General features: G+C 45.3%; 1 protein-coding gene across 5 annotated transcripts in view; it reads left to right on the top strand.

The window, feature by feature from the left end:
- Window positions 1-6,569: 6,569 nt before the first annotated feature.
- TBC1D5 (TBC1 domain family member 5) overlaps window positions 6,570-23,398 on the top strand; it is a 2,224,639-nt gene continuing 2,207,810 nt past the window's right edge. For 3 of the 5 annotated variants that reach the window (XM_085630445.1, XM_085630447.1, XM_085630444.1), the window contains exons 1-2: window positions 6,570-6,752; window positions 17,730-17,874. The gene's annotated coding sequence lies outside the window, so the exon portion shown is untranslated. Of the gene's footprint in view, window positions 6,753-17,729; window positions 17,875-23,398 lie in introns of those variants that run through there. The other 2 variants (XM_085630446.1, XM_085630448.1) reach the window with 2 other exon arrangements.

Raw genomic sequence — 23,398 nt, 5'->3', positions numbered from 1 at the left:
CACTTTACACAAGCACCTGTTTCATCAAATGCAGGGACGCATTCAAAAGCACAGAGAATTAACAGGCATGGAGAGATTAAGTAATTTACCAGAAACCCAGGATGTTGCGCCTCCCGTGGAGTCTTGAAACGCTGTAGCGGCAAGGTTGGTCACCCTAGCACATATGCCACATCCTCTCCCCGCAAGATCAGATATAAGATGGATGTAACTCCTCTGGAATGCTGAATTATAATACATTTCTATTATGCGTGTCAAAGAAGTGGCCATCTTGTTTTCTACTGATGGAGCCAAGTTCAACAGTGTGTGTGTGTGTGTGTATTTGTTCTGGGCAGAAACCTGTGCACTCTAAAGGGGGAAATGGCTTGCAATGGTATATGTAAGAAAAGATACAGAAACAATGCCAAAAATATTTCTGGTCTGATTTCTAAATGAGACAACCCAGGCATCCCACTAGCTCCACACCCTAGTGATGAACGATCATGTGCAATCAAAATTAAACAATGGTCTTTATGGACCAGAGATTACTGGGATAACGGTAAATATTTGCACATGAAAAGCACTTTAAAGCAATGCAAGTAGATTAATGATTCTAGCTAGGGACTAAAGTTCAAGCAAAGCCTACAACCAGAGACTGCCTGTGCCATGAACTGTGCTGTAAACTAAAGACAGACCTGATCCATGACTATTGCACTAGTCTTTCACATATACTGATTGTATGCACGATGCCATAACCATAGCAAACAGTGAAAGTTTTAAAACAACACTTTTTTGACTAAAGTGTATCTCCCTTCACTTTCTTGTTTTGTTGCATTCACTAGCATCAATCACCCCATTAACTGAACAGCCTTGAACGCTATACTGTGCTTTCTAGCTTTAGCCAACACCTCTGTGATGACATCCAATAAAATGTAATGTTTTTATTTTTCAAGGGCAAAAATGTTCCATACAATTTTTGTTCTCAATCACAACACCTCTTGAAAACACTCAGTTTATTCAGTGGGGCAATAGTAATCTGGCATCATTTTGACCCTTCTTTTAATCCGCGTGCTATCTTGGAGGACCTTTATTAATTGTCCATGTGCTGGTTCCACAATTCTCTTCGTGGCTGGCCCCAATGTGCCTTCCAGCTCCCTGCACGGTTTACCAATTCAGTGTGTTTTGTGGATAGAGTGTATAACTCTGTAAAACATTTTTAAAAAGCTTAGCTGTCTGGATGTAGAGTTATGCATAGCTACATTTTCCTTTCATGATGGTATTTAAGCCTCAGGGTTGGGTAGCCAAATTGGTCATTTACTTAAAGAGTAACTCATTCTTTTTGATTGTGTAATATTGTGAGCGCGTAGAGATTATGGTCCCTCTGAGACTGGTAACATTAAAACCTATTTTATTAACACAACCAATCTACACTTACTATCCACACTAGTGTAGAAGAGAGAAAACAAAAATAGAACCTTTCACGAAGGAAAGCCCCATTTACTTTGCTGATGCTTTTTTTTTTTTTAAATAGCAACTATAGGTCGCCAAGTGCTGCCTACTTGGAAAATGCGCAATGGAATAAAAGGCCAGCCCCGAGTACAGACCAGGGCTAGCTTTGGCATAGGGAGCTGGGCCCAGGACCAGAGCACCAATCTTTAGATGGTCAAAAAGAACTGCCCGCATGCACGTGCTGAAAACATTCTAGTTTAAAGTGCTTTTAATTGTTAACGTGCTGCAGTTGCTATCTTTTAGCACCTTATTAGCCTCCTATCTTGGCCTCCCATCTACCCCACTCCTGCTTCACACATCAACCCCACTTTACCCTCCACAACAAATAACTTGGAGCTAAGTTGTGGGTGATTCAGGGGAGGTGCGGAGATGTGTGTTCAGATGCAAGTCGATGCCTTGATGTAGTCAGCCACGGACTGACCAGTGGAAAGGTGCTGCTGCCTCATTTGATTCACCAGCAGTAGCAAGGGCGGCACATTTCTTTTCATCCAGGATGCTACTGCAGCAAGGGTACAGACCACTTTAATATGTGGCAGATAGCACCATCCAAAGAAGCGATCAACTACATAATCAAGCAGGGTGCAAGAAACAGAAAGATTCTGTTACATATATAGTGGAATACAGATGAAAAGGCCCATAAATAATAAGTAGGTTCAAGACAATAATGCAAATGAAGTCTGAGTCTCTGATAGTAGTGACTTCAAGCGCTGAATGGCTCCCAGAAATGGGTTTTATATTAGCCCCCTAAATCTGTGGACAGCTCTGGGTCCCAACATTCTCCATAGGCAACGCAATGTTCCACTTAACAGAAAAGTTCAGGTTGAGGCATAATTCAATGGAGTTACTTACAAGACAGCCAATACTGGATAGGTATTTGTTAGACCTGGCACCTTGGCGTGGGTCTCCCTTCCATTTTTTGCTTTTGCCTCATGTGTTTTTGCTGGTGTTAGATGCTTTGGGCACTGTGCCACTGCTATCCTGTGCCACAGTGCAAGTGCCCCCTGTTGTAAATTGATGTATGAATTAGTGATTTCATGATTGACTGATTTGCTTTACTTGTCAGACCCTAGTACAGTGCACCAGGAGTGCCCAGGACTGGTAATGCAAATGCTTCTAGTGGGCTTGCAGCACTGGTTGTGCCACCCACAGAAGCAGCCTGTTAAAGTGTGTCTAAGGCTTGCCATTGCAGAGCCTGTGTGCAGTCTGGTACTGCCATGCTGACTGAGCAAGTGCACCCACTTGCCAGTCCCTAAACCTTCCCTTTTCTTCATATCAGACACCCCTATGGTAGGTCCAAGGGCAGGGTGCATTGTAAGTATACGGTAGGACATGCCTTGGTGTGTGTGGCATGTCCTAGTAGTGAATTACAGCCATTTCCGTTTTTCACTACTGCAAGACTACCTGTTCCCCATAGGCCAGAATGGGCAGTTTGATTATTACATCTTATAATCCTAACTGACTCAGGGAACATGGTAGAAATTCGAGTTTAGTATGCCTGAACTCAGAATGAGAAAATACACCTTTTAGTGAAGTTGGTTTTAACATTCTGTGTTTGAAAATACCACTTTTAGAAAGTAGGTATTTTCTTGTCTAACTATCCAAACCTGCCTCTGGTAGGTTGTGTATTCCTTGTCTGGAGTTTGAGTGACAGGGGCTGGGGGATTCCAGGAGACAGGGTGAGTCAGCACAGGGCTGAATAGAGAGAGCTGCATCTAGATGGGTGGGAGGGGTTGCACCTGGGACCTGAATAAGGCTGTGCCTTCCCTCCACAATGCTGGCTCCACCTCCTGTGGTGCGTCTGATGTCTCTGCCCTGTACTCTGAAATGAAAGGAGTCTTGTCAACAAAGTGCTCCAGGACTGACCAGAACTGGTTTGGACTAGGCAAAGGCCTCTCTGCCTTCAGAGAACAAAGAGAAACTGGGTATAAATATTGGGACCCAAACCCAAGAACTTTAGATCACTTTGGAGAACGAGAAGAAATCTTTGCTGAGGAGCGGAACCACAGAGTCTGAGAAGAGACTATCCCTAAGCTTGAGGGATTGGCCTGCAGTGGTTGCCTGACTGCCAAAGGGAGGAGAAAAGGAACTTTGTGTACTTTATTCAACTTGTGAAGGATCTCCAAGGGCTTGAGAAAAGAGCTTGCCTCCTGCTGAAGTCTCAGGGACAACAGACTTCACCCGCCAGCCCCCCCAAGAGTTCCTTAGAAGTGCCTGCTGTTTTGCGAGGCTGAGGGACTGCGTGTCGAAAGGAGCTGGAAGCGTGACTCACGAGCAAGAAGCGTGTCGCCGCACTGCCGCTTCACAACACGAAGCGCCTCGCATCGCCGGAGAGGAGGGTCGACGTCGCAGCAGACGCCGCTTCACCGGGAAGCGTGTCGCAGAAGAATCGGTGAGTCATCGCAGGGCCACCGAAGCGCCTCGCATCGCCAGAGGAGAGGATCGATGTCGCAGCAAACGCCGCCGCATCACTGGAAAGCGTGTCGCAGGGCCTGTCGCGGCTCATCGCCTGAGAAGGGGATCGACGTCACAGCAGATGCCGCATCTCCGGGAAGCGTGTCGCAGAAGAATCGTTGAGTCATTGCAGGGCCACCGAAGCGCCTCGCATCGCCAGAGGAGAGGATCGATGTCGCAGCAGACGCCGCCGCATCACTGGGAAACGTGTCGCAGGGCCTGTCGTGGCTCATCGCCTGAGAAGAGGATCGACGTCACAGCAGATGCTGCATCTCCGGGAAGCGTGTCGCAGGGCCTGTCACGGCTCATCCCCGGTTGAAGAGGATCGACGTTGCAGCAGACGCCGCCGCATCACCTGAAAGAGTGTCACAGGGCCTGTCGCAGCTCGCATGGCTGTGGAAGCAACTTGCATCGCCAGGGGAGAGAATCGACGTCTCAGCAGACGCCGCCGTATCACTGGGAAGTGCATCGCAGGGCCTGTCGCGGCTTGCATCGTGTGGAAACATCTCGCATCGCCGGAGAAGAGGATCGACGTTGCAGCAGACGCCGCCGCATCGCCAGGAAGCGTGTCGCACCAAGAAGAATGCGCCATCTTTGTTTCTTTGCACCAGATCTTCAATGCATCACTGTCCTTGCAACACTTTCGTTATCTTGAGTTCAGGGCTCGAGTCGGGGTACCACGCGGGTGAACGGCGTCCCCCCACTTATTTTACCGTGTTTTTACTGGGTGGACGTCGTCCCCCCTGCCCAAAAGATGGAGCCGGTACCCGAGTCTGCACTTGCGCGCGCGCTCAGCACTCACCAAACCTCACCTCCTATTGTCGAGAGAGGGCGAACAGAGCTCTTTAAGTTGTTTCACGTTGATGGAGCCGTTCAGTATGACAGACGGGTGCTCGTGGCCATATATTAGAAAAGGTCAGTATGTATTCATGCATTTCAGATGGAGACCGGCAAATTTACTGTGGGCAATAAATACGCACCGAACAAGCGCGGCTTTAATTTCTCTGCTCCTTTGAGTGTCAATACGGCGACGAATTCCAACGTAAACCATTCTGCTTTGCCCTTTGAACCTGCCCCCATCGCCTTGTAACCTTTGTTAATTAGAGGGGACCACATTTTGTGATGTCACTTCCTGTTGTGACGTCACTTTCGGTGACAGCACCTAACTTGGAGCGTCCCCCCCACTTCTTTTTCTAGGACTTGTGCCCTGCTTGAGTTACTCATCTTAAGGTACATTGAACGCGGAGTGTCGCATTTACCATCTTAAGAGAACTAAGCTAATTCTACCATTTTAAGTACAGTATTGTGGATTTGTTTGTCGTTTGTGGTCTTGTGATAAGTCTATATAAAGAATACTTTTTTTTTTAAATAAAACTTGTGTGGTGTCTATCTGTAGTGTTGTCACTTGATTACTGTATGTGTTCACAAATGCTTTACACACTGCCTCTGAGATAAGCCTGTCTGCTTGTGCCAAGCTACCAAGGGGGTGAGCAGGGGTTATTTTAGGAGTGTACCCCCTTACCCTGACTAGACGCAAGGGTCCCTATTTGTCAAAGGTACCTACCACTGCCAACCAGAGACCCCCAAATCTAACAGTACTGAACTGTTGCAAAGCGGAGAGGACTCTTGCTGGCTTGGCTCATGATTTTGCTGTGGGTGCCAAGCCAGACTCTAGCACGGCTCCTTATAAACTTCTTCGCTAGCCCACATTTAAGCAGAGCGTGAAAAGCCCCCAGGGAACTGAGCTGACATGCACCTGGTAGTGCCACGAGTGTGGGAGGACAGAAATTTGGCGCCCTTGCTGATGGTAGTGAATTAAATGAGGTGACAGGGATGACCCTTTTATGTTCACTGGTCAGTACCTGGAAGAGCAGGGACTAGCTCTTGAACACAAACATCCCTAGACCTCCCCCAGCTCACCTAAATCACCATAGCCTAATGATGGTTTTGTTAAAGTGTGCCTGCAAGGGTCAGAGGATGAAGAATCCAAGGAAGAGAGTGTTAAAAAGAGAGTTTAAACTTGCAAAACAGACAGAAACGGACAGGCAAAGGAAAGGCTGGAACAATATGAGAGGGGCGCCGCTGTCGGCATAACCTTAATGCACACAGCGTCCTGGGCACAGCTCCCCAAAGCCCGGCCCTGCCTGGTACACAACGCATCGAACACCCACAACATGAACTACTAAACCTGTCACGTGCTATGGGTCGCTGCCGCCCCTGTGGAGGCGCCCCGCGTGCTGATCACGGACCCGACCGGAGACCCAGAACCGCGGGAAAGGGATGAGCCAGCCTCCGGCCAGCCCCAACCAGGGTCTAAGCACTACGACCCGTCCCCTCACTCCTCCCACCCAGAGCCGGGGGCGACGGCAGCCACAAGGCCTGCGCGTCCGGAGAGCGCCTGCAACCCAGCGGCCACGGTTACTGCCCGGTCGAGACCCGCTGTACCGTAGGCCATCACCGACTCGCCAGCCGCCGCCACAGTGTTTATACACCGGAGAGGCACGTGCAGAATACCCATTCAATCGCCAGCCAATCGGCACGCCGTAACTCTGTGTAGCGCAATGTGATTGGCTGAGTTGCCGCAAAGGCTCCAATTCCATTTCACCTTGCACAATACGTACCCTCCCCCTCGCGGGATATGTTTGGTCACGGGATTGGCTGTCATGCGACCCGGAAGTAGGAGAACCCCAGACAAATGTCAACCTTTCAAGTCAGTAAGGGGCCGCTGAGTTTGGGCTGAGTTCGCGGGCGGTCCGTGCTACTAGCGGGCCGGTGGGCACTCTGGCAGCCAGGAGGGGCACAGGCAAGGAGGCCGGGTGAGTGTCAGGCGCATGGCGGCCTCCTAGAGTCAGGCCGGGGATGTGTGCAGCGGCTGGTCAGCTGCCGGAGGGTGCAGAGGGATGGCCAGGTGCACGGAGGCCTCTTGGAGTCAAGCTCGGGGTGGTGGGGTAGGTCAGGCGGCGTGCACTGACCAGGGAGTAGACTAGGGCATGAGCAGGTAGTGCCTGGCACCGGTGACTCCTCAGTGGCAGGCTGAGATTTACCAGGCATCAGTATGTGGGCAGCCAGGGCAGGCTACATACGTGGCCAGGTGAGTGTGACCGGGCAGGTCTGTCCTCCGTGATGGTCTGAGGGATGGGAGACTCCTGGGGCTAAGCAGTGGGCGCTGAGCAGTCTGGGGGCAGATAGGACAGGCTACATACATGGCCAGGTGAGTGTGGCCAGGTCAACCTCTCCGTGATGGTTCGAGGGATGGGGAAACTTCAGGGGTAGGCAGTGGCCCCTGGCCAGACAGGGGGTGGCAGGATTAAGTGTCAAGCTGAGGTGTGGAGAACATAAATAACGCCACAGTGGCATGTGAGAAGCTTGGAGAGGGTATGATAAGGTTCTATGAGCTGATCAGCCAATCGCTGTAGAGGGAGGCAAGCCAGAATATTTATGGAAGGAATCGTGCCAGTGGTATGCCAGAGCTCTAAAAGCATAAACACCAGCTGCCTAGCCACTCAAAAACTGACGTGCTTGGGCGGGGGGTGAGAGCAGGCAGGCAACTAGAGCCAAATTTCAGGGGGGGTAATTCTTCCAGCCATAGGCAGAGTGGCTCTAAGAAGGGGTGAAAACACAACAAAAGCCTCATTAACAAGTAAATGGTCTTTAAGCAGCTGTTTCAGGTAGTCACAAAATTATCAGGGTCTGTGACTAACTCCCCTATAGCTCCCACTCAAGATCTTTGCGACGCACTGGCCAATTTTTTCCAAGACAAGGTCAGCAACATATATGTGAACTTTACCGCCCAACCTAAAGCTGACTACTCGACGGCTGCCCCAGGCAATGAAAAAAGTACCCCTTCCTTCCCGAAATTTAGTCAAGTCTCACCAAAACAGATCATGGGCCTAATTTCCAGCATCAGATCAGGCTCCCCCATTGACCCCTGTCCTTCTACAGTCTTAAAATTGATCCCTGACCTAATAGCCCCCAACTTAACGAATATTTGTAATGCCATGTTTCTTTCAGGCTCTTACCCTCCTATATGGAAAAACGCTATTATCAAGCCGCTGCTGGAGAAGCAGAACCTTGATCCTGCAGAAACTAAAAATTACAGACCTATTGCAAGTCTTCCATTCCCAGCAAATATTTTCGAGAAAATGATGAACTCGCAATTAGCTCATTACATAAAGACAATAATGTACTGGACGATACGCAATTAGGAAAGACCATGGTATAGAAACTGCCCTTATTAAAGCATCAGACGAAATCGGGACAGTACTAGACCAAGGTGGTGCTGCTGTTCTATTGCTGCCAGATCTATCAGCAGCCTTTGACACGGTCGATCATGCTACACTGATCGACCGTGTCTCAGCCATTGGCATCAAACATAGGGCTAAAGACGTACTGGCCTCCTTTCTTGCTAATCGCACACAATTGGTGAGTCTCTGCAATTTTAAGTCCTCCCCAGTCACCCTCCCGTGTGGTGTGCCACAAGGAGTATCCTTAAGTCTGACCTTGTTTAACATCTATATGTCGGACCTGGCCAGGGTCATCAAAACCCACGGGATGGGTCTTACATCTTATGCCGACGACACACAATTGGTGCTAGCAATCCATAACGACGGAGGAGCAATTGCAGCCAACTTCCAAGACGGAATGTTGGCCATCAGCACATGGATGGCCAACAACTGCCTAAAGTTAAACTCTGATAAAACGGAGGTATTGATTTTTGGTAAACTTTTTCCTGTATGGTCCCCTACTTGGTGGCCAGCCAATCTGGGACCACCACCGCCCCTTGTTTCGAAAGTTAGAAATTTAGGTGTTCTGTTCGACGACAAGCTGTCTTTTACATTCCATGCCAATGCAGTTGTCTCTTTACATTTTTATACCCTTAGGATGATAAAAAAAACTTCTACCGTTCCTTCCATCCAGTGCAGGAAGAACCCTTATTAGCACCCTAGTAATGTCAAAAATTGATTACTGCAACTGCCTCTTCCTAAATGCCCAGAAAAAGGTTATCAATAGACTACAGATGGTGCAAACGTCAGCTGCTAGAATACTAACAGGTACCCCTAAGTATCAACCAATCTCAACGGTAATTCGAAATCTCCATTGGCTAGCTATAAGAAGCCAAATTAAATTCAAGGCACTCTGCATTGCATTCAAAGCCATCTACAATACTGGACCGAAGTTCTTGAAGAAGGCTTCATGCGCCTACACACCCAAGAGACCCTTGCGTTCATCAGCAGCCAACCTTTTGAAGGTCCCTCGAACTAAAAAGGTTTCATGGGGTGACAAAAAATTCACTGTTGCCACCGCAAAATTGTGGAACACCCTCCCCTTCATATCAAAACCTGCCAGACTCTGCTTGCCTTCAGGAAACTAGTAAAGGCATGGCTTTTTAATCAATCGCCACTGGCTCCTGGTTTGGTCTTCTATACAGTCCGCAGCGCCGAGACACCCAAGGGTATAATTGCTTAAAATAAATAAAAATTTAAAAGACCTGTGAAGTACTCGGGTGCGACTGCAATTAGATGGTCGCCAGCCCGCGAAGCTGTCTCAGCCCGGGCTTACACACACACGAGGGGAGGGGGAGAGGGGGCAGAAGTCCTGTGAGCCCAGTGGGTGTTGTGCGCCTGGGTGAGAGGGGTCTTAGAAGATCTCTGGGAGGGGTGGAAGCAGTGGCAACCTGGTCCATAGTTAGATATGGACATGCTGTGAAAGTCTGGTGTCCCTGGTTGCTCTTAGTGCAGGCAGTCCCAGTTAGGCACATGCCACATAAATGTCTGCCCCACCAAGGCATGCACTTTCACACCATCCTGTCTGTCTCACCACTCGTCCATGGTATTTTGCTCCTCCTTTTGGTTTCTCCCTGTCAAAGAATCTTTATTTGGCCAACAAAAACCAAAAAAGCACACAATAAAAACAGTAAATACTAAAACCACCATCCGTGTGTGATAGTTAAATAGAACAAACCAGCATTTCTTATACAAATTCCAGATTAAGAATATATAAAACAGTCTAGGACCTTTGGTTAAAAATGATCGAACAGGGCATAAATTAGAATGCAAAAACAACAGTTGATGGACAGAATGCAGAACAATGTCATACATTCACCCCAGTGTGTCTTTTGCTTTCTCACCCTAAGTGCGCCAGGTATGCCCAGACGTGGGTCCTGGGCTCACTGTGCCACTGGAATCAAACTATCCTGGCTGAAGAGGGGTGAAACCCTGAAATCGGTCCTAGGATGCTTGTTTCTGGTCCAGGAAGGACCTGGCTTGGCAGTTCGGGCTGGACTGTTCCCACGAGGCAGAGGGTCAAGACTGATTTGCATATGGCCAGGTCTAAACTGGGGTGGCATGGTGAGCAAAAGAATGATGGATTTAACCCAGATCTCTTGACTGGGGGTGAATGTTTTGATTTGTTCTGCATTCCGTCCATCAATTGTGTGTCTTTTGCTTTCTCGCCATAAATTACAATGCATCAAGAATGCAAATTGTGAGTTGTAAAAGAAGCATGTAAAGTGCAAGTAGTTATGTGCAGAGCTATTAAATGCAAATATCTATGAATAACCCATGATTAAAACGTATATAGTTCCTCTCAGCATAAAACAGAAGGGGCACATTAATCCTTAAACAGCTTCTTCCTCTGTCTAAGTGCTCCTGTAAAGAAGTTGGCAACTCCTAAACAGATCAAGGGCAAAGACAGCATTTGTAGGTATATTAGGGTGGGCCTCACTTGTGCAAAATTGCAATTCTTTAGCAGCGGGAGAATATATTTCTGCGAATTACGGTAAAAATCACAGAAGAAAATAAAATGTATAACATCTTGTTCTGAAAAATGATCACAGGGGCATTAATATAAGACCAATAGTGCTGGCCTGATGGCCCCACACTCAGTATTTTATATGGTCTTATTGTAGGCTTGGTGAATACCTTATCTTCCCTTGCCCCCATCTCCTAGCCAAGAACATACGTTTAACATCCCTCATCTCTCTATGGCAAAGCTGCACATGGTGTGTGAACAGCTCAGGGCGCCCTAAACTCTTTAGCTGTTCCAGGACATAACCCAGCCATGGTATATTCAAGGCCCCCTGAAGCACCATAGAGTCCTCCAAAACACACTGATTTAGGGTAGGAATGGGGCTTGACCAGATTTTAAGCCACTGCAATAAGGGGGCCATTGCAATGAAGTCCGGAATGTAAGCCTGTCCAACCTCCTCATGTATCATGAGAGAGGGCGTGCAAGTGGGGACAGCGAGAAGTCTGTGGAGAAATTTATTCTCATCCTCCTGCAGTTCGATGACTTCAGAATTAAGTGAATGTTAGAGAACATACCACCGCTCAGTGTCACGCTGAGGTGTGGAGAACATTAAGAACTCAACAGTAGCATGTGAGAAGCTTGGAGAGGGCATGGCGAGGTTCTATGAGCAGATCTGCCTCTCACTGTAGATGCTGGCATGCTAGTTGTACGCTATAGCTTTAACAGCTAAAACGGGGCCGCAGAGCCACCATAAAACCTGCCGTGCTTGGGAGGGGGGTGAGAGGGCTCTTAGAAGGTCTCTGGGTGGGGTGTACTGGGGGAATCAGTGGCAACCTGGTCCATAGTTAGATATGGACATTCTGTGAAAGTCTGGTGTCCCTGGTAGCTCTTAGTGCAGGCGTCCCAGTCAGGCACATGCCGTATAACTGTCTGCCCGACCCGCGTGTGCACTTTCACACCATCCCATCTGTCTTTCCACTTTTTCATGGCATTTTGCCCCTTCTTATGGTTTCTCTACTGTTTCTTTTCTTGCTGCTCTCCATGCCAAATTACTCTCCTTTCGTGCTCTTATGCTCTTCACAAGATTGTCACCTGAATCTCATGTTCCCTCTCTCTTCCTAATCATTATCCCTCTTTCTCTGCCCTATCCCTCTTCCACTTCAGTGTTTCTATCCTCTCTTACTCAAGTATGTGTTGGAGAAGTTATGCCTAGTTGCTTAAAAAGGGGGCATCTGGTAGCAATAAGAGTATAAATGGAGCATAGTTCCTAAAAGGATTAGACGGGATGTGTGCTTTGGAATGGTTGCACTCACAAATGAACTCGCTATTGGCTTGAGGGTCTAAAAGAACCTCCGGCTGAGCCAGACTTAAGTGTCTGGCTTGATCCTTTAAAGGCTCGCCCTATCTGTCTCGCTGTCAGACAAAATATGAGGCCTGAGTGCAAGTTAGGGAATGAATGGAGTGCTTAGAAGGCGCTCCACCGCTCAGTAGAACGCTAAGGATGGGGGTACACTAGGAGGCAGGTTGCAGAGTGTAAGGAGATGACAAAAGATTGGTAAGGTCTGCTGGAGCTTGACCATTAATAGTTTAGGCACTTTTTGTCTGCTCGAGCATGGAGGCATATTGGGAGTGGATGGTAGCTTTTGGCCAGTCTCAACCCAAATTGGGAATGACGTGTTTTTTGGAGAACCATACAATCTCCCTGACATGATAGTGTACTTCCAAAAAAGGTAACGTAACCTTAGCACAGTGACCCTGCTTAAGCATTCAAATAAGATTGTAAAGGGCTCTTCACCCACACATTTTTCGTGGTATGCTTCATCGTTGGACCCTCACCCAGAGTGCAAAATAATTTTAATGGTAGTCATCCTGATAAGGTTAACAGCACTTTAGTACTATAGAAGTGCTGTAACTGGATAAAAGGGATATAGTGGCCTTTTCATCAGTGGCTTAGTCTACATGTTCTGTCCATCTATGTATTGCCTGTGTGGGCCAGGTGGCCTTCGTCGGGAACAAGCTATCCCTAAATAATGTCCGGAATTGACAAGATGCAGGGAAGGCGGTGGAATTCTAGGTGAAGAAGCGGTTCTTACAGAACTGGTGCCACAGTGCACCTTTATGGAGGCTATTTTTACCCCTACAAAGGATGATCAATGTGTCCTTCCATGTGTGTAAGTTTTATGAGTGTGTGCATGCTTGATAATAATTCGTACCTCTGAGTCAGTATTGGTTTCCTAACATATTGTTTAGGGCAGTGCTTTACACACTTTTTAGAACCATGGGCCACGTTTTATAGCGACAATCTTTTGTGACCCACTTAGCTTTCATGAATGTGATGCGGCGGTAAAAAAAAAAAAACATCTCCAAATTTTGCAATAAATTGGCCACTAAAATTGCACAGACGTGCAGTTTTCTAGATAAAACTAGATTGCACACAAATGATAATGTGTGGAAATAGTGTTTCAATTAATATTTATTTGCGAATCACCATATAAAGTGCCTTGATTTGTTCTGATCCTACTAAAACCTTTATTTTCATCACACAGAATTACAAAAAAAGTGCTTCATATTTCTCTACTAACTGTTGAGTGTGTACAACTCATCTACAGGTATTTACATTTCATTGTGTGTTAGGAAATAATGACATCCTTCAACTTTTCTTTCACACTTCTTGTACCCACGGCCGGACTGGGAACAGAAATCAGCCCTAGCAAATCTTCTCAACCGGCCCCAAGGTGGTGGGGGGTTCTGGGGGGTGTGGTGGTGATTGGAGGTTGCGGGGTGGTGCTACTAAGAAGCACCGCTGCAGTTTTTGTTACAGGGGGTCGATTTTGCAGCACTGCGGTAAAACTGGCCCTCCGTAACAAAACCGGCCCACCCGGGAAAATGCCCAGTGCCCGCTACGGCCAGTCCGGCCCTGCTTGTACTCCATCAGGATTATCACATAATTCACTTTACTTTTCTTTCTCTGACTGCAAAGTGAAGCACCAAAGTTTAAGCACCAGTCCCAGCAGCAGAAGACATTGCCTGACATATGACCTCTTTCTTGGAAGTGCAGCAAATGTGACAGATAAATACATAATTTAAAGGCAGCTTTAATTATTGTCTGGGCTTTGGTTAGCCTCCAAAAATCAGATAGGTTGTGACCTGTATCATAGAAAAGACTGGATTTATGGATGCCTTAATCCTGACTAAGGCTGCCTGACCCCCATGGGCAATACAACAATGGCCATAACCTGTAGAACAAACCAGTGAAACAGATGCCATTATTGCCCTTTAGCATCCAGTTACAGTACTACTTTAGTACTAAATTGTTGATTACCTTATCAGGGTGACTGCCATTAAAATTATCTTGCATGGTTGCACCCTAGATAATTTTATCTCTTTCCATTCCTACAATATCAAGAGCTCCCAGCTCACGGGTCAACCAGACCTAGATGTACCATTGTTGTGGGACTAGAGGTCCGATGATGAAGCATGCCACAATTTTGAGGGCTAGGACCCCTTTACAAACGTATTTGGTTTTCTAAGTGAGGTCAAGGCATCATAGGGCTGGATGTATGTAGCGATGTAGAAATAGAATTTTATTTGGTAATCTGTATTCAAAATGTATGTACATTTTCTTTTTAAATTGCGAATTTCTAGTGGGTCTGCAAATCGTCCTATTAGCGAACGCAAAAAAAGCTTCGTACAGCTGGCCCCTAGTCTTTTGACTTTCTGCAGTAGAGCCACCATACCTTTTTGGGTAATATTGTAGCTTTTGGGCTGTCAGCAGAGACCACGGGCTTAGTCCTTTCCATGTTATGAATGTGTTAGCTTCTTAGTATCCCTCTGAGGATGACAGCTGATCAGTGGCCAGCACCATCTGGTGAATTGCCAAGAGAAAGTAATTAATGTATCAAGGGACCCTGTTGAAATGGAGAGTGACAGTCCATGAGCAGTAGTCCTAGCAAGAGCTCATGCTGGTGCCTGTGATCTGCTGGAGGTGCACACGTGGTATTGCAGCAGCAGCCTTTGAATTGCCAGGCGGTGAAAGCAAGAGTTGCTGTTCTCAGGCCAGGGAGAGGTTAAGCTCGGGCCGCAATAGGGATACAGCACCATCCTGAATTTCGGTTGAAGACACGAATTGTGACTGTGTAAAGGGGTGATGCATCAGTCTTAGCACAGCTTCTGAGCTGCTGGGGGTGCCACAATCCTGGTGTCAGGTCAGGTATATATATTCAGCCTTCCTGACTACAGTTAAGGCAAGGGCCACAGCAGAGTCCCATTAACAGCTTAGGTATTGACAGAAAGAGGCTCTAACTGTAAAGCGTGGGGAGGAGAAGATAAGGGTGTCGTGTATGGCCAAGTAAATGAGGCTTTCATAACCCTTTAGGTTGTCAGTGGCGTGTAGGAGGTAGGTCCTCTTTTCCTTGTGAGGCTTAGAACAGGGGATGCAGCTTGATGGACGAGTATTGATCAAGTGCAAGACCGTTATCGTTATCTCCACCTACAATGTGCTCCTGCCGGAACCTGAATTGATTTGTTGAAGCCTCAAATCAGGCTGCTGTGCAGGATAGAAAGTGATCATTTGGAAATGCAGGGAATTCAGTGGCATGTTACTTGTAGCCGGCTAGAGGAAAAAGAATCTTAAGGACGTTGAGTAGCTATATATATATTCCTTTCATTCTTCAGTTGATATACCTGGATTGTAGACAGCAGGCAGGAATGTGTACAATAATAAGGTGCGCTGTTTAGAAAGAGTGAACACTGTTTGTTCTGTTTTGATTTGTTCTGCATTCTGTCCATCAGTTGTGTGTCTTTTGCTTTCTTGTTTCTTCCATGCATTAGTGATAGTTTCTCGCGTGTTATTTTCCACTCCTGACTGTTGCCACTGTTCTTTGTGCTGAGACTGCCCTTCATGCAAAAAGTGCCCTTAGATATGCTGCTGCTGAGGTCAGTATAGCAAGTACCGACCTTAGTTGCCCTCTGTCCCAAGTTGCTGCAGAGTAATTTCAGCACCTGTGGATAGTCCGTTTCAAACATCAGAACACATGGTTCATGCAACCAAATTTGATTGAATACAAATGTCCAGAGGCCTGAATGGGCATTTCCCAGAATGATCAGAGTTTAAGTGGAGTGATATAGGGTAGCTATGACCGGTGTCTTCTGACTTTGTTTGGAAGAAAATCCCAGTTACCTTGTGTTTTTAAAGGTTGAAACATCATTGACTAATTCAGGATAGAGCAGGCTTCTTATTCAATGACCATCTGGACTGCAGGAACAAGAGAGATATAACATCAAGATCAGGATTTTCCAAATACATTGAGAACGAGGTGAGCTTCACCTCCTATACGCACAGAGACAGTTGTCAACAAACTAACATATTCACACCTTAACAGGAAATTGCACCCACATTTTGGAGTGTGGCACCCAATACTAAATATGTATAATTTTCACATGTGCACTCACTAAGTTGTGTACCTTTTTTTCTGTTCTCCCTACATAACTTGTAAATAACACTACACTGTTCGCACTCTGTATGACCGGTTATAATACACATCAGGTGCCCTTATGGTAATGGACCCTGGTGATGGGACTACAGTACTCTGAGAGTTTCCTCTCTACAATACAATTGTATTTACATTATAGCCCTCAGGAAGTCTGCTGTTATCGCAGCGATAGACGAAACACGTGTTGGCAAGTGGAAGTCCTATTGTAAAAGCTCCACCCACTCTCTGCCCATCTTTTTAATTGGCTCCTGTCCCTGTCCTTTGTAAATGGTGGATTTTCATTGGTTAATAGTCTTAGTAGTCCCTCCTTAGTACCGCCTTGTCTCTTCTTGTCCCCTGAGGACACCCCCTGTTACATGTGTTGTTACTCCCTAGGTTTTAATTACAGCCTGAGGGCACTACTTTCTTAAAAGGCTTCAGCCAGGACACACACTTGGTACTAAGCTAGGCTGGCAGTGGTTACTTCACTCACTAGAACATCTCACATTTATATGAGACCATCTAAAAAAGTTCCCTGCATCAGCTCCACACAGAGTACAACCTAATCCGAAATTAATGTAATAATTCTTTTGTCACATATCAAAGCTACTAATTGTATATATTGACATAGCTATTTGAATGCACTCGTAGGACTGTCCTGCATGCACTGCATTATGGGTAGGGTGGATTTACCATATCTTCTGCAGGGTGCAGTACCATATGTCACCAAAAGAGGTCCCCGTTTGGCCACATATGGTACTGCACCCTGCAACATGGCTAGGTAAAAAACATTGCCATTTATAATTCCAATAATCCAACTTTGTCGATATGCAGTGCTGGTGCCTTGCTCACTAGGGACCTCTAGAAGCAGCTTGCGGTACTGCACGGAGACATACAATGCTGGTGCCTTGCTCACTAGGGACCTCTAGGAGCAGCTTGCAGTACTGCACCTACACATGTGGTGCCTTGCTCACTAGGGACCTCTAGGAGCAGCTTGTAGAACTGCACTGAGACCTACAATGCTGGTTCCTGGATCACTGCTCAAGCGTTTGCAATGCACTAGATCTTGCATTACTGAAAGTGTGAGCAATTGGCGTTGCATTATTATTTGCAACTCCAATACCTCAAACTATCAGAAATGCGAGACCTATTGCATTGCAAATGCTTGTTTCTTTTTGTTGTCAACAAGTGTGTTCTCTGGCTGTCTCTCTCTGGTTCTTTTACCCCCTGTTCCATTTACCCTCTCGTCCATGTGCTACTTGTATATCTCATTCATTCTCTCTCTCTGTGTCATTATTCCCTAGTGCTATTGATCATCTACCGCCCTGGGGTTATAAATACAAAGTTTAATGTCCTTACTGTACAGTCGGAGAACCCTTCTGGATCATTCCAGTTTGGTACTAAGTAGCATTGTTTCGGCAAACAATGAATGCCCTATGTGCTCTAAGGAATACTGTAATTTTCGAGGCTCTAGCTGCTATTTAAATTATATGACGTTTATGAGCCATGTTAAAGTCCTGGAAAAACCTGGTCCCAGTAGTCCTGACTTGCTCATTTCATCTGTTCTCTCTTCAGGAGTGCGACCTGCTGTAGGTCTTGACTTTTCTTTTGCTTTGGGTGGACTTGCACTGGGATGGCTGACCTGTAAACTTCACAGGTATAAGGCGCAGCTCTTGTGAGCCACTGCTTCAAGCGAGCGGGACCCTTGGCCCCATCTCGGGTAAGAATTTTTTTTCTTCACTAATGGAATAATAAAGCATTATTCAGACAAAATAGAGTAGAAATATTCTATATATTTTGAATTCCGATCTGACCTTCTGTTTTGGTTGTGAATATTACATAGGTTTCAGCATTGCTCTGTAGGCAAGAATGATGTCGTAAAACATGCGTGAACGCTAAATACAACCGTGCTAAATCATGGGCTCCGGCAAGAAAAGTAATGGGTGGAATTGAAGATCGCATCGCAGTGTGTGGAAACCATCAAACACATCAGTTGACCTTGTAGTGATATTTTAAAGAATGCAGTGGTGCACAGGCCATATGACACTGAGGTAAACCTATGCACTATAGGAACGGTGTGAGATGTGCAAGACTACAACTATCAGGCCTGCACTTACTGTGTAAAATGACCCTCACCCCTCTATCAGAGGCAAGCTTTGAAGCATCCGCTTCCCTGGCCTGGAGGTATCTTCATGTCATGTCACTTACTTACACCAGTTTATTTCAGTACAAACTAGTCAAATAAAACCTGGTAGCCCTTATCTGACCTTTCATTGACTAACGCATGATGTATGCAAAACACAGGCACAGTTGCGTATTGTTCTCCACCACGCTCTGAAATTAGCAGTACCCTACTAAGGCAGATTTGAAAGATTGTCACCCCTACTTTGATTCTATACGTCGCTGTGAGCTGTCCGTGGAAAGCACCAGGCTTTCCTTATGCGTGGAATCACTAAATTCTAAATATTTACAGCCAGCATTATTGTGAATGAGATATTAACATGCAAAGGGCGTAACATACACCACAGCCGTGAAGGTTTTTAAAGATTTACTTTTCTTAGCCCCTGATGTTGTAGCCTTGTCATTGGCATCATTGTTGAGTAGAGTAATATCATCTTTATATCGGTCTACTTCATATCACCACTTCAGATCTATTTTGGGCCTAATTTGGTGGAGGGAACGAAATTAGTGAAAGCAATCTGCACCATTTGACATTTGCTTTTATCCTGTCACACCGACTTGTTGTTTTAAGCCTTCCACAATCCCTGTTCGGTTGCATCACTTTTAAACCCTGTTTCTTCTGAAAATTAGCCCTTGCGGGTCTCAAGAATGACAATGTTGTGCAGATCTGATACTGATCAGTTCGGGATTGAATACTTTGCAAGCGCAAACTCTACCTTCTTGGCTACTCTCTGCTGTTTCAGGATGCAGTTCGAATAATCTAGATTATTTTTTTTCTCTCCATTCTTTTTCATAGCCATTTATCATTTGTCAAATAAACTTATGCCCCCAGCTAGATCTAGTGGCACCGTGGGACACGAGTCCACTTTTAATTTCTACTTATCAGCCGCACAGCACCCCATGTGTATAGACTTGCATTTCTGGTGCCACCAGATTGACTCATTGTTCCCTTGTGTGGTAATGATGGCAGGTGTATGCAAGGAGGATGTGTCTTAATGTGCTTGCAAATGTAGACACACATTTGCGTGCCGTTGCCTTTTTTGAATAGGGTGGAAAATACAGGTTTTGCAACTTTTCCCAGATGAGTTTCTGTGGGCATCAGCTCTTCACTCCTCTGATCCTTGTTTACAGGGGCCTGTGCAGCCGCACTCTCTTGTAGCTTTTCAGTTCTCGTTAATGTTACAATTATTTAACTCTAGGATAGCTGTTTGATGTATTCTAAAGACTATCTCTGGTGTAACTCAAGGATAGCTGTTTGATGTATTCTAAAGACTAGCTCTGGTGTAACTCAAGGATAGCTGTTTGTATTCTAAAGACTATCTCTGGTGTAACTCAAGGATAGCTGTGTGATGTATTCTAAAGACTAGCTCTGGTGTAACTCAAGGATAGCTGTGTGATGTATTCTAAAGACTAGCTCTGGTGTAACTCAAGGATAGCTGTTTGTATTCTAAAGACTAGCTCTGGTGTAACTCAAGGATAGCTGTTTGTATTCTAAAGACTAGCTCTGGTGTAACTCAAGGATAGCTGTTTGTATTCTAAAGACTAGCTCTGGTGTAACTCAAGGATAGCTGTTTGATGTATTCTAAAGACTAGCTCTGGTGTAACTCAAGGATAGCTGTTTGTATTCTAAAGACTAGCTCTGGTGTAACTCAAGGATAGCTGTTTGATGTATTCTAAAGACTAGCTCTGGTGTAACTCAAGGATAGCTGTTTGATGTATTCTAAAGACTAGCTCTGGTGTAACTCAAGGATAGCTGTTGATGTATTCTAAAGACTAGCTCTGGTGTAACTCAAGGATAGCTTTTTGATGTATACTAAAGACTATCTCTGGTGTAACTCGAGGATAGCTGTTGATGTATTCTAAAGACTAGCTCTGGTGTAACTCAAGGATAGCTGTTGATGTATTCTAAAGACTAGCTCTGGTGTAACTCAAGGATAGCTGTTTGATGTATTCTAAAGACTAGCTCTGGTGTAACTCAAGGATAGCTGTTGATGTATTCTAAAGACTAGCTCTGGTGTAACTCAAGGATAGCTGTTTGATGTATTCTAAAGACTAGCTCTGGTGTAACTCAAGGATAGCTGTTTGATGTATTCTAAAGACTAGCTCTGGTGTAACTCAAGGATAGCTTTTTGATGTATTCTAAAGACTAGCCCTGGTGTAACTCAAGGATAGCTGTTTGATGTATTCTAAAGACTAGCCCTGGTGTAACTCAAGGATAGCTGTTTGATGTATTCTAAAGACTATCTCTGGTGTAACTCAAGGATAGCTGTTTGATGTATTCTAAAGACTATCTCTGGTGTAACTCAAGGATAGCTTTTTGATGTATTCTAAAGACTAGCTCTGGTGTAACTCAAGGATAGCTTTTTGATGTATTCTAAAGACTAGCCCTGGTGTAACTCAAGGATAGCTGTTGATGTATTCTAAAGACTATCTCTGGTGTAACTCAAGGATAGCTTTTTGATGTATTCTAAAGACTAGCTCTGGTGTAACTCAAGGATAGCTGTTTGATGTATTCTAAAGACTAGCTCTGGTGTTAGAACCTGTAATATTAAGGATTAGAATGACAGCTAAGATTTATTCAGGCCAAGTGGTTTGGGCTTCTTAATGCACCCAAGTGGTAAGTAAGCTAATTTGGATATTGCTTTGTCTTTTTGAGCTTCCTCAATGTCTACAGGCCTGGAACCTTTGAGAGCCAGTGTCCAGGAACTGGTTCTGACCTCTTCAGTGTATTTAGATTTCATGTGCCAAGAAAGAAGCAAATCGCTTCCAGGTTCTAGGCATGGAAATGAAATGCGCACAGTTGTCATTTGTGTATCCTTGTGTTTACATAGGCTGTACTTGTCAGACTTCTGTTCCTAATTATACAATTTTTATGTTATCATGTGTGCTAGCCTCTCTTCAATCTTCCTGTGAAAGGTTGGTAAGACTTGGGCGCAGCCAATCGCATATTTACTTATTGGCCCCATGGCAGCTGTGATACTTGTTGCTCGTTCTAAAAAAGAATCATCGTTGGCATTCCCAGAATGCAGTGTGCTGCTGTCTAAAACGCCTAAACTGGCTGAAGACGCCATACATGGCATGGGTATCCTAATCACCTATGATAATACTATTGGAAGAGGGCACGAATCACCTGTTCGCCTTACCAGCGGCAGACTGGCAGGACTGTGGACTATTCATTCACATGACTGGGTCACCTGTAAAAAAGGATAGTAAGTTTGGTAAGGGTCAGTTACATGACAGATTGGCTTCTGATAATCTGGTGAGAGTGGATTCACTGGCACATCATTAAAACTTTAGCAGTGTTCGCTGTTAGTCTTCTGTCTACGTCGCCATAGAAAGGGTAGCTGGGCTGTGGTGTCATTAGTCATGTATTGGCCTTGTGTTCAGGTGATGGACTTGAAGAAGAGTGATAAACAGGGCACCAGTCGGGGGTACACGCAGGTACACGGCGTCCACCCACTCTTTTCACAGGGTGGACACCGTCCCCCTTCCAAGAAGTTGGGCTTCCCAGAAATATGCTGAACTTGTCCTGGTGTAATTTTCGGACACCGGGACACGTTCAGCAGCCCCTGCACATTGTCTACTTTCCATTCCGTAATTGATCTGAACTGCTGCTGGACGGACGCGATTTCTTTTTACTAAGCAGCCTGAATCGATAGGCTTGTTACGAGACCCCTACTGGCTGGTGGAGGTCTGGTGAAGATATAAATGAGGCTCCAACCGGCTGGTGGAGACCTGTTTTGTCAATTCATGACACATTTCTCAGAGTCTTTGATCCCTCCAACTAAATTACTGCATTCTGATTTCAATCACTGAGACGTCTGCCCAATTGGCTGTCCACTCATCCCTCCATAGTCCTGAAGAAGATTCGCTCTGATGCACCTTACATTTGCGCTACTCTCGGGTCGAAACGTTGACATGCCATATATGTCCGCACAGCCCTCATGATCACGATTTAATTTATTATTGGATCTTGCGGCACGTGTGCAAAAAGAAACAGGACAAAACTTTTTCCAAATTTCCCTTTCCTCCCCCCCCCCCCCTTTTTACTCTACATGTATTTGTCTTCTATATAGTGTACTGTTCATATCACTTAATCACTACATGTCACTTTATTCACCACGGTCACTTATTGTTTCTTGATACAATTGAATTTGTAACTGTGACAGCCATTAGTATTTGATACTCATTTAGAATACACTATTGATTCTTATTTCGTGTGTGTTTTCTCCATTTGTGAATTAATTTCTTTTGTGAATCATTGCTTTGTTTTATAAAAAGTAATTGTACTCTGTATTCACAAACAGTAACCTAAGCAATTGCACATATCCCGACAGAACCAATTGTTTTTGTTTAATACTTTCCATTCCCAGCAGCGAAGTGCAGGAGCAACATGCAGACAGGGAGGGGGCCTTTTCTCACCACCAGCTGGGCGAAAGACAAAGGCAAAAGTTAAGGGGCCATACGGCCTCCCTTTGATCGAGTATTCACACTGGAGGCCGCCTGGAGTATTCACACTGGAGGCCGCCTGGAACCTCACTATTGAATATCAGTGATATATATATATATATATACTGAAAAAACCATAGGTTTCACACACGTTATAGTTAGGAATTAGCATTTAAGAAACCTTGCAAATTCACTTAAAAAACCATAGGTTTCACACATGTTATAATTAGCTGGGCATTTCACTCGTAAAAAACCAATGAAATTCCCCTGTTATAGTTAGTGCAGGCAACTATAACTCACGCAACCGCAATCCTCTGTTGATGCTAATACTGTATTTAGACACTTATTTACCCATGTCGTCTTCCATTAATTTTTAGCTATACATATATTACAAATATTTTTTTTTCAGAAAAACACATATGTCATCAGTGATGTAATATCTGACGTCATCAGCAGAGGATTGCGGTCGCGTGAGTTATAGTTGCCTGCACTAACTATAACGGGGGAATTTCATTGGTTTTTCACGAGTAAAATGCCCAGCTAACTATAACATGTGTGAGACCTATGGTTTTTTAAGTGAATTTGCAAGGTTTGTTAAATGCTAATTCCGAACT

The sequence above is a fragment of the Triturus cristatus genome, chromosome 10 (genome assembly GCF_964204655.1).
Source record: "Triturus cristatus chromosome 10, aTriCri1.1, whole genome shotgun sequence".
Taxonomy (NCBI): domain Eukaryota; kingdom Metazoa; phylum Chordata; class Amphibia; order Caudata; family Salamandridae; genus Triturus; species Triturus cristatus.
This window is presented reverse-complemented; position numbering and strand designations above follow the sequence as displayed.